General features: G+C 53.9%; 1 long non-coding RNA gene across 1 annotated transcript; it reads left to right on the top strand.

The window, feature by feature from the left end:
• Positions 1-1,719: 1,719 nt before the first annotated feature.
• LOC132518747 (uncharacterized) lies at positions 1,720-8,315 on the top strand. Its single transcript, XR_009539943.1, has 3 exons — positions 1,720-1,779; positions 6,151-6,215; positions 8,180-8,315. It is a non-coding gene; the product is annotated as an uncharacterized LOC132518747 (long non-coding RNA).
• The last annotated feature ends 2,581 nt before the right edge of the window (positions 8,316-10,896 follow it).

The following is a 10,896-nucleotide window of genomic DNA, read 5'->3' as shown; positions in this document are numbered from 1 at the left end:
CATCTGCAAGAGGGGGTTTTACTGAGGATGAAATGAGAGAATTCATGTCAAGCCCTTAGAACAGTGCTCATCTGCTGAGCAGATGGGAACTGCTATCCTTATCAGCCTGTTTTGGGTCCAGAAAGTTGGGATGGAGGAGGTTGCAGAGGGATAAGGCAGCCAGAGAAAATAAATTAGAAATGAGGTCGAGAGAAGCTGTAGCTGGAAGAGAAGTTAGTCCATAAAACCCACAGCAGGTGGTTCTAAACCCAGCAGGTGGGCCACAGTATTGGCTCTGAGCTCCCCAGCAGGCAATGCGAAAAGAGAAGCACTTGCCGGTATGTTCATGCTTATGGCCACGCATACTTTTGTGGCCATTGCTAAGCCTGGTCCTGGACGTGTGCATGCGAGTGTGTGCCCGAGCAGGGTGTGCTCAGCAGAATTTTAATGGCCACGGAAGCTGCACCCACAGGTGTTGCATCCTGTATAACCCCCTCCCCGTGAGTGTGGGCTTGCGTACCACCAGTGGAATATGGCAAAGGTGATGGGTGTCCACCCATAATTACACTGTGTTATATAAGACCCTATCCCAGCAGAGATTCTCCTGCTGGCCTTGAAGAGGTGCGCTACCATGTTGAGAGGGGCCCCTGGAGTGGAGCATGTGTTGGGAAACAGCGGGCACGCTCATTACTGAAAGCCAGAAAAAATAAAGCAACCCGGACTTCAGTCCTACAACCACAAGGATTGAATTCTGTCAACATCCACGTGGGCTTGGAAAAGGAACTTGAACTCTAGAAAGGAACTCAGCCTGGCTGATACCTTGACTGTGGCCTGTGGGACCAGAGCAGAGGACCCAGTGCCCTGACTCCTGACCCACAGAGCCTGACAGATCGTAGATGTGTGCTGTTCCAAGCTGGTAAATTTGCGATGCTTTGTTATGCAGCAGTAGCTAACTGATACATGGTGTGCCGTGCTCTTGCTTTCTGCATTTTGATCGGGCATCAGCTCAGGGGAGGGTTCCTGCTCCTTAGTCAGTCATGCACCTGATCATCATTGGCACTCACATTTATTGAGCACCGACCGTGTGCCAGGCTCTGCACTAAGTATTTGATCTGGGTCATCTTGGTTCGTCCCTTCTCCTGTCACAGGAAATTGGGATGCTCACCATGCTCGTTTTCCCTACAGGGAAGCTGACACCTGAAGGTTGAAGTGAGCCCCCCCAGAGCATGCAGACGGTAAGCCGGGCCTTGAGGGTGTCTGGCCCCAGGGCCCCCCCTTTGCCTGTACCTGGAGGTATGGCCCTTGTCTGGATCTCACCAATCACTGGTGCTTCCCCTGGTGCGGTGGCCTTCAGAGAGAGGATCCCCTGTTGAATCAGTGCCCCAGAGGTGGGGGGCTGGCTGGCTGGGCATCAGGGAGTCTTCCATGGGACTGTGAAACCTGCTTATGTTTCAGAACCACTGAGAGTCGGTTCTGGTGCCTTGGGGTCCCACACAGGCTGCTCCCTTCGGAGGAGGTCTGAGCACCTCACTGGCCCTCTTCCCAGAGGCCGCTCCTCCTGGCTCATCGGGGCTCAGCTGGTGTCAGGGCCCTAAGGAAGTCCCTGACCCCTCCCTGTTTCACAGTCTCACACACCTATGTGTCTCTCACAGCGGTCATGTCACAAGTTGTAATGATATCTTTTTTCCTGGAATTTTTGGGTTAGTACCCTTCTCTGCTACCAGACGGTGAACTCCAAAAGGGCAGGGGTCAGGGGCCGCCTGGTGGTGGCTGTGGATCCAGTACCCTGCGTGGTGCACGGTAAGTGCCTAGTAACCGGCTGCCGTACAAGTGAGTGAGTGAACGAGGGATGGGTAGATGGATGGATGGATGAACAAATGAATGGGCCTCCCTACCTTCCTGCTTCTTGATCGTCATGAAAATAAGGCAGGCATATTGCAAACAACCCGAAGATGTATCTCAGCCTGGAGCTGCTGGAAACACCAGCTCCCCTGGCAGGGCGCATCGACCCACCTTGGGGCGGGTGGGCATCTGGCTTTGTGCAGGCAGAGGTGGGGGGCTTGAGGCGGTAGGGAGCTGCGATCAAAACCCACCCGGCAGCAATCAAAACACCCCCACCCCACTCCCGGCCATCTCTGCAGACACCCAGGCCTCCACAGCCAAGCGCGGGTCTGCTGATGGGGGGCTGCAGCGGTGTGTGTGTATGTGTGTGTAGGGGGGATAGCAGCCTCTGCGGCAACCAGGATGGAAAAGTCCTCTCAACACACAAAAGCAGGAAAGGCACATTAAAACCATTATCAATATTTTGCCTGGAAAAAATACAAAAAGCATTTTCTTCTCTGAAAAATTAATAACCTGAAAGACGGGGAGGCTGGGTTTGATGTCTGGCTAGTGGGGATAAGGTGAGGCTTTGGTCCCCGCAGTGGGTGCCTGGGCCCCTCTGAGCAGGCCTCCTCAGCCCCCACCTTCTCCTAGTCCCGGCCGAGGCCCCAGGGGGTCCCTCAATTCACCCCCATTCTCCCCTCTGGGGCGGGGGGCGTCCTCCTCATCTGAGTTCCTCCCAACCCTCCCCAAATGAGCCATGATCTCTCACCTGTGTTTCTGCTTGTCCCTCTGCTCACTCTAGGAAACTCCTATTCTACCTGCAGAGCCCAGTCCCAATGCCCCCGCTCTATACAACTTCCCCACCCCTCCCAGATAGAACCTTCGCTGCCCTTCCCCAGCTGCCCGACTCCAGCACCCTCACTTCCCTGCTCCAGGGACTCCTGAACACTAGGGCTCGCACTCTGGCCCACCCAGTGCCCCCCGCCCATCTCCCCATCAGCCTGGGGGCTTCCTGAGATCCAGACCAGAGCTGGCCCTTGGGACTTTGGCATCTCCCAGCGCAGTGGATCAGTGTCTGGACAATGAACAGGGCTCGTTTTGGGAGGTGGCAGTTCCCTCAACCCTCTTCCCTCCCTGCCTCCCCCTTCCCATTCACCCTTAGGCCCGGAGAGAAGATTCTGGAATATGGCTGTGGAGGAGGGGCAGAGCCACACTCTCTTCAGGTCTCAGTTTCCCTGTTTTTGAACAAGGGGTTTGAGTCAGATTTGAAATTTTGGAATCATTTATTCACTCTGGCGTTGACTCTGCTGCCTCCCATCCCCCCCACCACAAGGGCGAGGCATTTTTCTCATCTTACTGGGGACACTGAGACCCAAGGAGGTCCTGGGAGGTGTCTCTCAGAGGTCCTGCGTTCTGACGAATGAGGTCCCCTCCCATCGAGAGAGGACTGGGGAGCTGTTCTTGGTGCTGAAGCTAGAACCGGAGGTCTTCAGTCTGGGGAGAGGGCTTCCCCACCCCCAACCTGGCCAGCTGAGCTCCCTCCCCTGCCACAGCGTTCAGAGGCCATGTCCCCTCTCCCCAGGCAGGCTGGACAAGCCCAGTCCAGTCACATCGGGTTGTCCGCCCTCCAGTTTGCTGCCATCGCATCCTGAGGGGGCTCCCTCTAGCCCTGCCCCCTGTCTGGTCCCTCCCTGCTCTGTAGCTCCGGCGCCCCACCCCATCTTACCCAGCCCCTCATGTTAGCCCCACAGGGCTGGGAGTACCAGAGCCCAGCTCTGCCTCCCTCTCTGTTGAGCAAATGGACAATTGAAAGTGGTGGCATCTGGACACTGCTGGGTGACCCCACTCAGTCCCCGGTCCCTCTATGTACCCCAGCCTCCCACCTCCCAAAGCAAGGCTGCAGGAATCCAGAGCCTGACTCGGGTGGTCCTGGAGGACTTCCTGGGGGAGGTGACCCCACCAGAATCTGGACAGATGGGAAGTAGGAATGGTTCTCCTTCCACCACCACCCTCAACCCTTGAGCTGAGCTTGAAAGCCTGGAAGGGGGCAGCATCTCATCCTCCTGGAGGGGAGAGAACGGAGCTCATTAGGGGAGGGGATCAGACACGCAGCTTCGGCTGGGCGGGGGAGGCGCTGACAAGAGGGAATGTTTTATCGAGGTGGCTGCAATCTCTCTTCCAAGGCCAGCGGCCCCTCAGATATTGAGTATCCCTGTCGATGCCGCTAGCTGTAAGTGGAGGAAAAAAATCGCTTAATGGGCTGCTTGAGTCTCATCAGGTGGGTGGGTGCCGGGTGGCGGTGGACCCTTAAAGGGGCCTGTGTCCCCCCCTCCTCGGGCTTGCGAGGGCTTATGGAGGGGGGGGGCTCCTGATGGCTGCTAATAACCCTTCAAACAGTGATCCCATTTGCTGAGTTCCTGCTACAAGAGGCTGTGGAGTCTCCATTTATTTTAATCTTATAATCGCTCAAAGGATCTTTACTGCACCTACTGTGCGCCAGGACTGGACGGGGCGCAGGGGGAGCAGGGGAGTTCAGCCTGGGGATGACAGACCTTAAAGCGTGACCCAGACTAAGGGGGGCTGAAAGGGGGACTGGGGGCTGGACAGGCAGCTCCCCAAGAAGAGCACATTTGCCTTGAGAGCTGTAAGGAGAGCAGGAGTTAATTAAGTGAAGTGGGAACAGCATATGCAAAGGCTTGGTGGCAGGAGGAGGGCGAGCTTGGCAGCCGCTGTGTCCTGTATCTGTACGAGCCCCACACAAAGATGTGCCCCCGTTGCTTTGCTCAAATTTGAGCATCGTTCTCACTGTTTAGTACCTAGCTTTTTTTTTTTAATAATAGACTCTGCTTTTTAGAATAGTTTCAGTTTCACAGGAAAAGTGAACACTGTGTAGGAAATTCCTATATACACCCCCACCACACACACACACACACACACACACACACACACACACACACACACCGTCCTCTATTATTACCATCGGTGTGGTACACGAGCTACAATTAATGAACTGACCTTAATACATTACAAGTGATTGTTATCGGTTGAATTTTGTCCCTTGCAAAAGACACTGAAGTTCACCTGTGAATGTGACCTTATTTAGTAATCGGGTCTTTGCAGAAGATCAAGTTGAGATAGGCATTGGGGTGGGTCATAATCCAACGTGCCTGATGTCCTTATAAGAAGGGAACATCTGGACACAGAAGCACACACACAGGGAAAAGGCCATGTGAACATGAAGGCCAAGATCGGGGTGGTGCTTCTATAAGCCAAGGTCACCAAGGATCACCAGCAATCCCCAGAAACAGGAGAGAGGTCTGGAACAGATGCTCCCCCAAGCCCTCAGAAGGAACCAGCCCTGCCCATGCCCTGAGCTTGGACTTCTGGCCTCCAGAGCTGGGAGGGAATCATTTCTGTTGTTTAAGCCACTCAGTCTGAGGTCCCTTGTTAGGGCACGTTAAGGTCCATAACTTGCATTAAGGCTCACCCTTTGTGTTGTAAGTTCTATGGGCTCTCATGACATAATACTGTTCATCCAGCATTACAGCATCATACAGAATGGTTTTGTAGCCCTAAAAACCCTCTGGGCCCCGCCCATCCATCCCTCTTCCCCCAATGGCCGCATCACTGATCCTACTCTCATCTCCAGAGTCCTGCCTTGTCTAGAATGTCCCAGAGTTGGAATCACAGTGTGTAGCCCTTTCAGACTGGCTTCTTCCTCTCAGTCATGTGCATTTAAGGTTCCTGCGTGTCTTTCTATGCATGGCTTGTTAGCTTTCTTCTTAGTGTGGAGTAACATTGCATCTTCTGGACAATCCGTCCACCTAGTAGAGGACATCTCGGTTACTTCCGGGTTTGGGCAGTTAGGAATAAAGCTGCCGTCAACACCCCTGTGCAGGTTTTTGTGCGGACATAAGTTGCTGGCCCCTTTGGGGCAACTAGCCTTTGCACTGAATACCTCTTGGGAATATTCAGTGCCGCTGCCTGGGCAGCACTCGCCTTTGGAACAGCTGTGTAGTGCTCGGAGCTGCCGGCACTCTGTAACTGATTTCAAGAGCATCTTATCCCTGGCTTTTAGGCTGTTTCCAGATTTCTACTGGAACAACGAATGCCTCTAGGAATATACTCTTATGTAAATATTGCCCCACTGTGCATGCCCCCATGGGATGGGGTACATTTCTAGCAGTAAGAACACAGGCCAGGGGAATTCATTTACTATTTATTGAGTACCTACTGTGTGCTTGGCATGGTTTTAAGGGGCTCAGGACCCAGGGAGGAAGGGGACAGATAAAAGTTCTTGTCTTCGCCAAGCTTGCATTTTCAGTTTGGGTTTTAATTTTTTGTTAGATGTTGACACATCATCTTCTGGAAAGATCCACTCAAATGGACCCAATCACCACAAGTGTTTAATTGTGAGTAATTGTGTGTGTGTGTGATGGGCCTGTGAGAGGATCCTGGTGTCCCCTGTCCTCCTGGGCTGATGGAGATGGAGGTGGGGGGCTCCTAGTCAGGGTCCCTCGAGGGGCAGGAGTAGCCCGTAAGCAAACACGTCAATCACTCGATCAGTCGAATCAGGTTAATAAAGCTGCCAGATGGAGAGATGGCTGCGGAAATCCATGCGCCGGGCCAGGTCCGACAGGGAAAGTGTTCCAGGACAGCTGACACCCAGCAGGGCCGGTGCTTGGATGGGGTGGGAGGCACATCCCAGGGTGGGGGGACCTCTTGTCTAGGCCTCAGTTTCCCCATCCATCAAGGGGGTTTCCACGGCCGCCCTTGGCACAGTGTGCCGGTACCTACAGTCCAGGCCACTGTTCTTATCTACGGGTGTCGTACTCTCGTCCGGTCGTCCTGTCCTGGGCTCTGGGGACTGAGGACCGAGCCATGCTTTGGATGCGGAGCCCTGCCCTCAGACAGCTCCCAGGGGAGGTGAACATTTATGGAATGAATGCATCTCAGCATATTGTCCTGAGTGGGGCACCTGAGGCTCGTGAGAGACTGAGCAGGGCAGCAGTGAAGAGGTGCGGACCCGTGTTCCTGCGGCAGGGGCATCATCAGAGAGAAGGCAGGGAGGCCGGGCAGGGGCAGAGCGGTCTCGGGAAGCTGGGAGCTGAGCTTGCAGGAGCGAGGAAGGCAGGAGGGGCAGAGGCTCAGACACACAGCCTCACGCGCTCACGCATGTGTACCAACAAGGCACGTGATCCCAAGCACACGCACGCCTATCTAACCTGTAACCACTCACACACGGGCATGCACAGTTCTCACACACACGTGCAGAGGCATGCACTCACACACGATGCCTCCCACACACTCCTGCACATCATCCACATACTCACAGGCACACACACAGCTACACGCATGCATGCACCCACACCACACACACGTACCAACTCACCCTCGCACACCCATGCACACACACTAAGAAGACACGGTCAGGTGCACAGACCAGCCTCTGCCCCCTCCCCCTCCCCGCCCCCTCACACAGTGCACACACATACACACACTCACACCCGTTCTGTTCACATGCTCAAATGCACCCACATTTGCACACTCACACACACGCATTCAGGACTGCCTTGGAACCACTCACACATCACACACCCAAGCAGCCATTGTCAAAATTGCTCAGCCTGTGATAAAATCCAGCTTTTTCATCTTGCACACGAATTGGCCAGCCTCTCCCTCCCCCACCCCACTCAATAACCAGGTTAAAATAAAAATGGAATTCCAGCATCTGCTTTCAAAAATAACCCCACACACTCCACCGGTCAATGCAAGCTTCCTCAGCTGCTAAGAATTAGAAAGGCAAAGGCCAGGGAAGGAGACTGGGTGCAGTATGATGCGAAAAATAAAATAAAATAAATGCAAAACCCAGGGAGGCTTGCAGCTTTGTAAAGCGTGTCTGTACTGTGCACAGAAGCCAGGGAGGAGGCCTGAGCAGAATGACCACAGTTGATTTTAGGTGCGTGAGCCTGTGGCCAATGGTTGTGTCCTCTTCTATTCCTTTTAAAGTGGTTATAGAACTGAATTTAGAGTTTCCACCTCTGCAAAACAACGCTGATCTGTGGATGTGTGTGTGGGATTAATTGAGATCATTTAAATAAATCTCTCAGCACTGGACTTGGTACAGGATACATATTAAAACTGTTATGTACATTCAATTTTTTTTAACAATCACATATTTGCATCAAATAATTAATTCCTGTTTCTCACCCTCAAAGAAATATTTTTTGCCCCATGCCAGGAACCCTATCATTTTATTATAAACAGCATCTTTAGTTTTACAAAAAAGCTTCCTTTGACAAAATCCAATTGTTCTTTTTTTTTTTGCGGTACACGGGCCTCTCACTGTTGTGGCCTCTCCCATTGCGGAGCACAGGCTCTGGACGCGCAGGCCCAGCGGCCATGGCTCACGGGCCCAGCCGCCCCGCGGCACGCAGGATCCTCCCGGACCAGGGCACGAACCTGTGTCCCCCGCATCGGCAGGTGGACTCTCAACCACTGCACCACCAGGGAAGCCCTAATTGTTCATTTTAATAAACCCAATTGACTGTTGGGCGCTTTGGGATTTTTTTTTTAACTGGAAGGTTTAGGGCAGCACACATACCCCCACCTCCTTCAAAATAACCAGTGCCTTTTCTGAAGTCTGTACCCTTGCGTCTGGGCCTCCCTGAACTTCTGTGAAAGGGGGGTGCCCTTTAAACAGGAAGATCCCACAGCATCCCCGAGTCCTTAATTTCAACATTATATTATAGTTTAAATCATTGTCCTTCCTTACAGGGGCAGCCAGTGTGTAGGACCCAGTAAGCACTGGATAAATGTTTCTATCTCCTTTGGGGGGGGGTGACTAGTGGTCACACAGATGTGGCAGAAAGAATCCAAAGCCCCTGAGCCACACTTTCTGGGTGGCAGGCCCACCTTCATCCTATGACCTGTGAACCAGGCAAGGCACTGCGCTCTTACGAGTCTTGGTTTTCCCAGCAAGGGAATGGGGCCAGCCAGTCCAGGGAGATGGCCAGGTAGGGTTCGCAGATGCAGCCCCGTGCATGCTGGGGCCAGGGGAGAGCTGGGGAGGGGTCCTCGCCCCGCCTCCTCACCCCCTACCCTGGCTATTCAGTCGCCCCCACCTCAGGAAGCCGTGCATCCCCGAGATAAGACACGGGTCAATAAACTTTTTTCCAAGACGGGCCGGGTTGCTCCATCCTCCCCAGGCCCCCTTTCCGCCTGCATCTCCCTCCCCACGCCGGGAAAGGTCAGACGGGAGGCGACATCGACCCTCGCCCGGAGCCAGGCCCTCGGCCACGCCGCGGCCGCGCTGACCAACTGACCACGCGCAGCCGGGGAGCCCCGCGCGCTGCCGGCCAATGGGAGCGCGCCGAGCTGCTGTTGCTGGGCAACGCGGGCCGGGAGGAGGGGCGGGCCGACGTGCGATGGATCCGAGGCGGCCACGATCAATCCGGCACCCGTGCGCATGCGCGGCCCGCGGCCGGGAGGGATGCTGCAGCCGGCGCCCAGTGGCCATCGATCGCAGCGGCCCGAGGCTCTTAATAAGCTCGGAAAAGGGCTTAAGGGGGGGTGGTGCCCCGCCATCCGCCACCTCCTCCCCTCCTGCTCCTTTCAATAATAATAACTACAACAACAGCAGCAGCAGCAGCAGCTCACGTTCATCCAGCGCTGGACCATCCACTTATAATCTCCCAACATCCCAGCCAAAGGAGCCCGTTGGTGCCCAGTTTCATCCCGGAGGTGCATGCAGGGGCCACCCCGGGGCAGCATCCTGTCCCCACCACCCACCGGCTGAGTGGCCTGGGGCAGGGGGGCTCCGGCCTCAGGGTTCCCACCTGTACCGTGAGGTAAAGTAGTACCTGCCCGGTTGGGGTCTGCGAGGTGTCCCATTAAGCTCTTTGTTTCTAAGTTGGCATCAACCATGTTTTGTTCTCAGATGGGGACCCTGAGGCCCAGAGAGGAAAAGTCACTGGCTCGGAGACTGCACCTGTTACAAATTCAGGGCCGTCCCCACTCCTCCCCCTCGCTTCTTTCTGCCTCAGATTCATCTTTTTCACAATATTTATTGAGCATTGACAGACAGCTAGACTTCACTAAGTGCTTTGCACGTGCAAGAGTACAGGTTCTTCAAAATCCTGTGCACTTGGGTAATGTATCCCCATTTTACAGATGAGGAAACAGGAAAAATGAGGCAAGCATGTCTGGAGGATCGAGGCCCCTCCCTCCTTCTGAGATCAAGGTGTCACAGGGCCGTGCTCCCTTGTAAAGCTCTGGGGGGGGATCCTTACTGCCTCTTCCAGCTGCCTGTGGTTGTCAGCAATCCTGACGTCCCTTGGCTGGTAACCACATCACTGCAGACTCTGCCTCTGTTGTCACATGGCCATCTTCTCTCTGTCTCTGTGTGTCTCTCCTCTTTTCATAAGGACACCGGTCACTGGATTTAAGGGTCACCCTAATTCAGGATGACCTCATCTTAGCTAATTACAACGGCAAAGATTGTATTTCCAAATTTCCAAATAAGTCCACATTCTGAGGTTCCGAGTGGACATGACTTCCGGAGGACATTATTTGATTCACTGGGTGGGCATGGAGGGAGGCAGATATGATGGTGGCCTTCTGCATGGTCTCAGGACATTTTTCCATACAACTGGCTCCGGGCTAGGATCCCAGGGAAATGCTGACAGAGGCAAGAGGCTTTACCAAAATGGGCTCATGTGACCTCCAGCTGTCATGTGGTCAGTGTCTTTCACTTTATCACATGGGTATCTTTCCATGTCATTAAAATTTCTCCTCCTCCATCACCTCTAATACCCACCCAGCATTACCCGCAAGGAGGAGACATCTCTTTATCAATCCCCTTCCCTTGGAAAGCAAGGCTAGTCCCAGCACATGTTCTTTTTTTTAAAAAAAAAGTAAATTTATTTATTTATTTATTATTTTTGGCTGCATTGGGTCTTCGTTGCTGCGTGCGGGCTCTCTCTAGTTGCGGCAAGAGGGGGGCTACTCTTCGTTGCGGTGCGGGGGCTTCTCATTGCGGTGGCTTTTCTTTGTTGTGGAGCACGGGCTCTAGGAGCACGGGCTTCAGTGGTT

Source organism: Lagenorhynchus albirostris, chromosome 3 (assembly GCF_949774975.1).
Source record: "Lagenorhynchus albirostris chromosome 3, mLagAlb1.1, whole genome shotgun sequence".
In the NCBI taxonomy this organism is placed as follows: domain Eukaryota; kingdom Metazoa; phylum Chordata; class Mammalia; order Artiodactyla; family Delphinidae; genus Lagenorhynchus; species Lagenorhynchus albirostris.
This window is presented reverse-complemented; position numbering and strand designations above follow the sequence as displayed.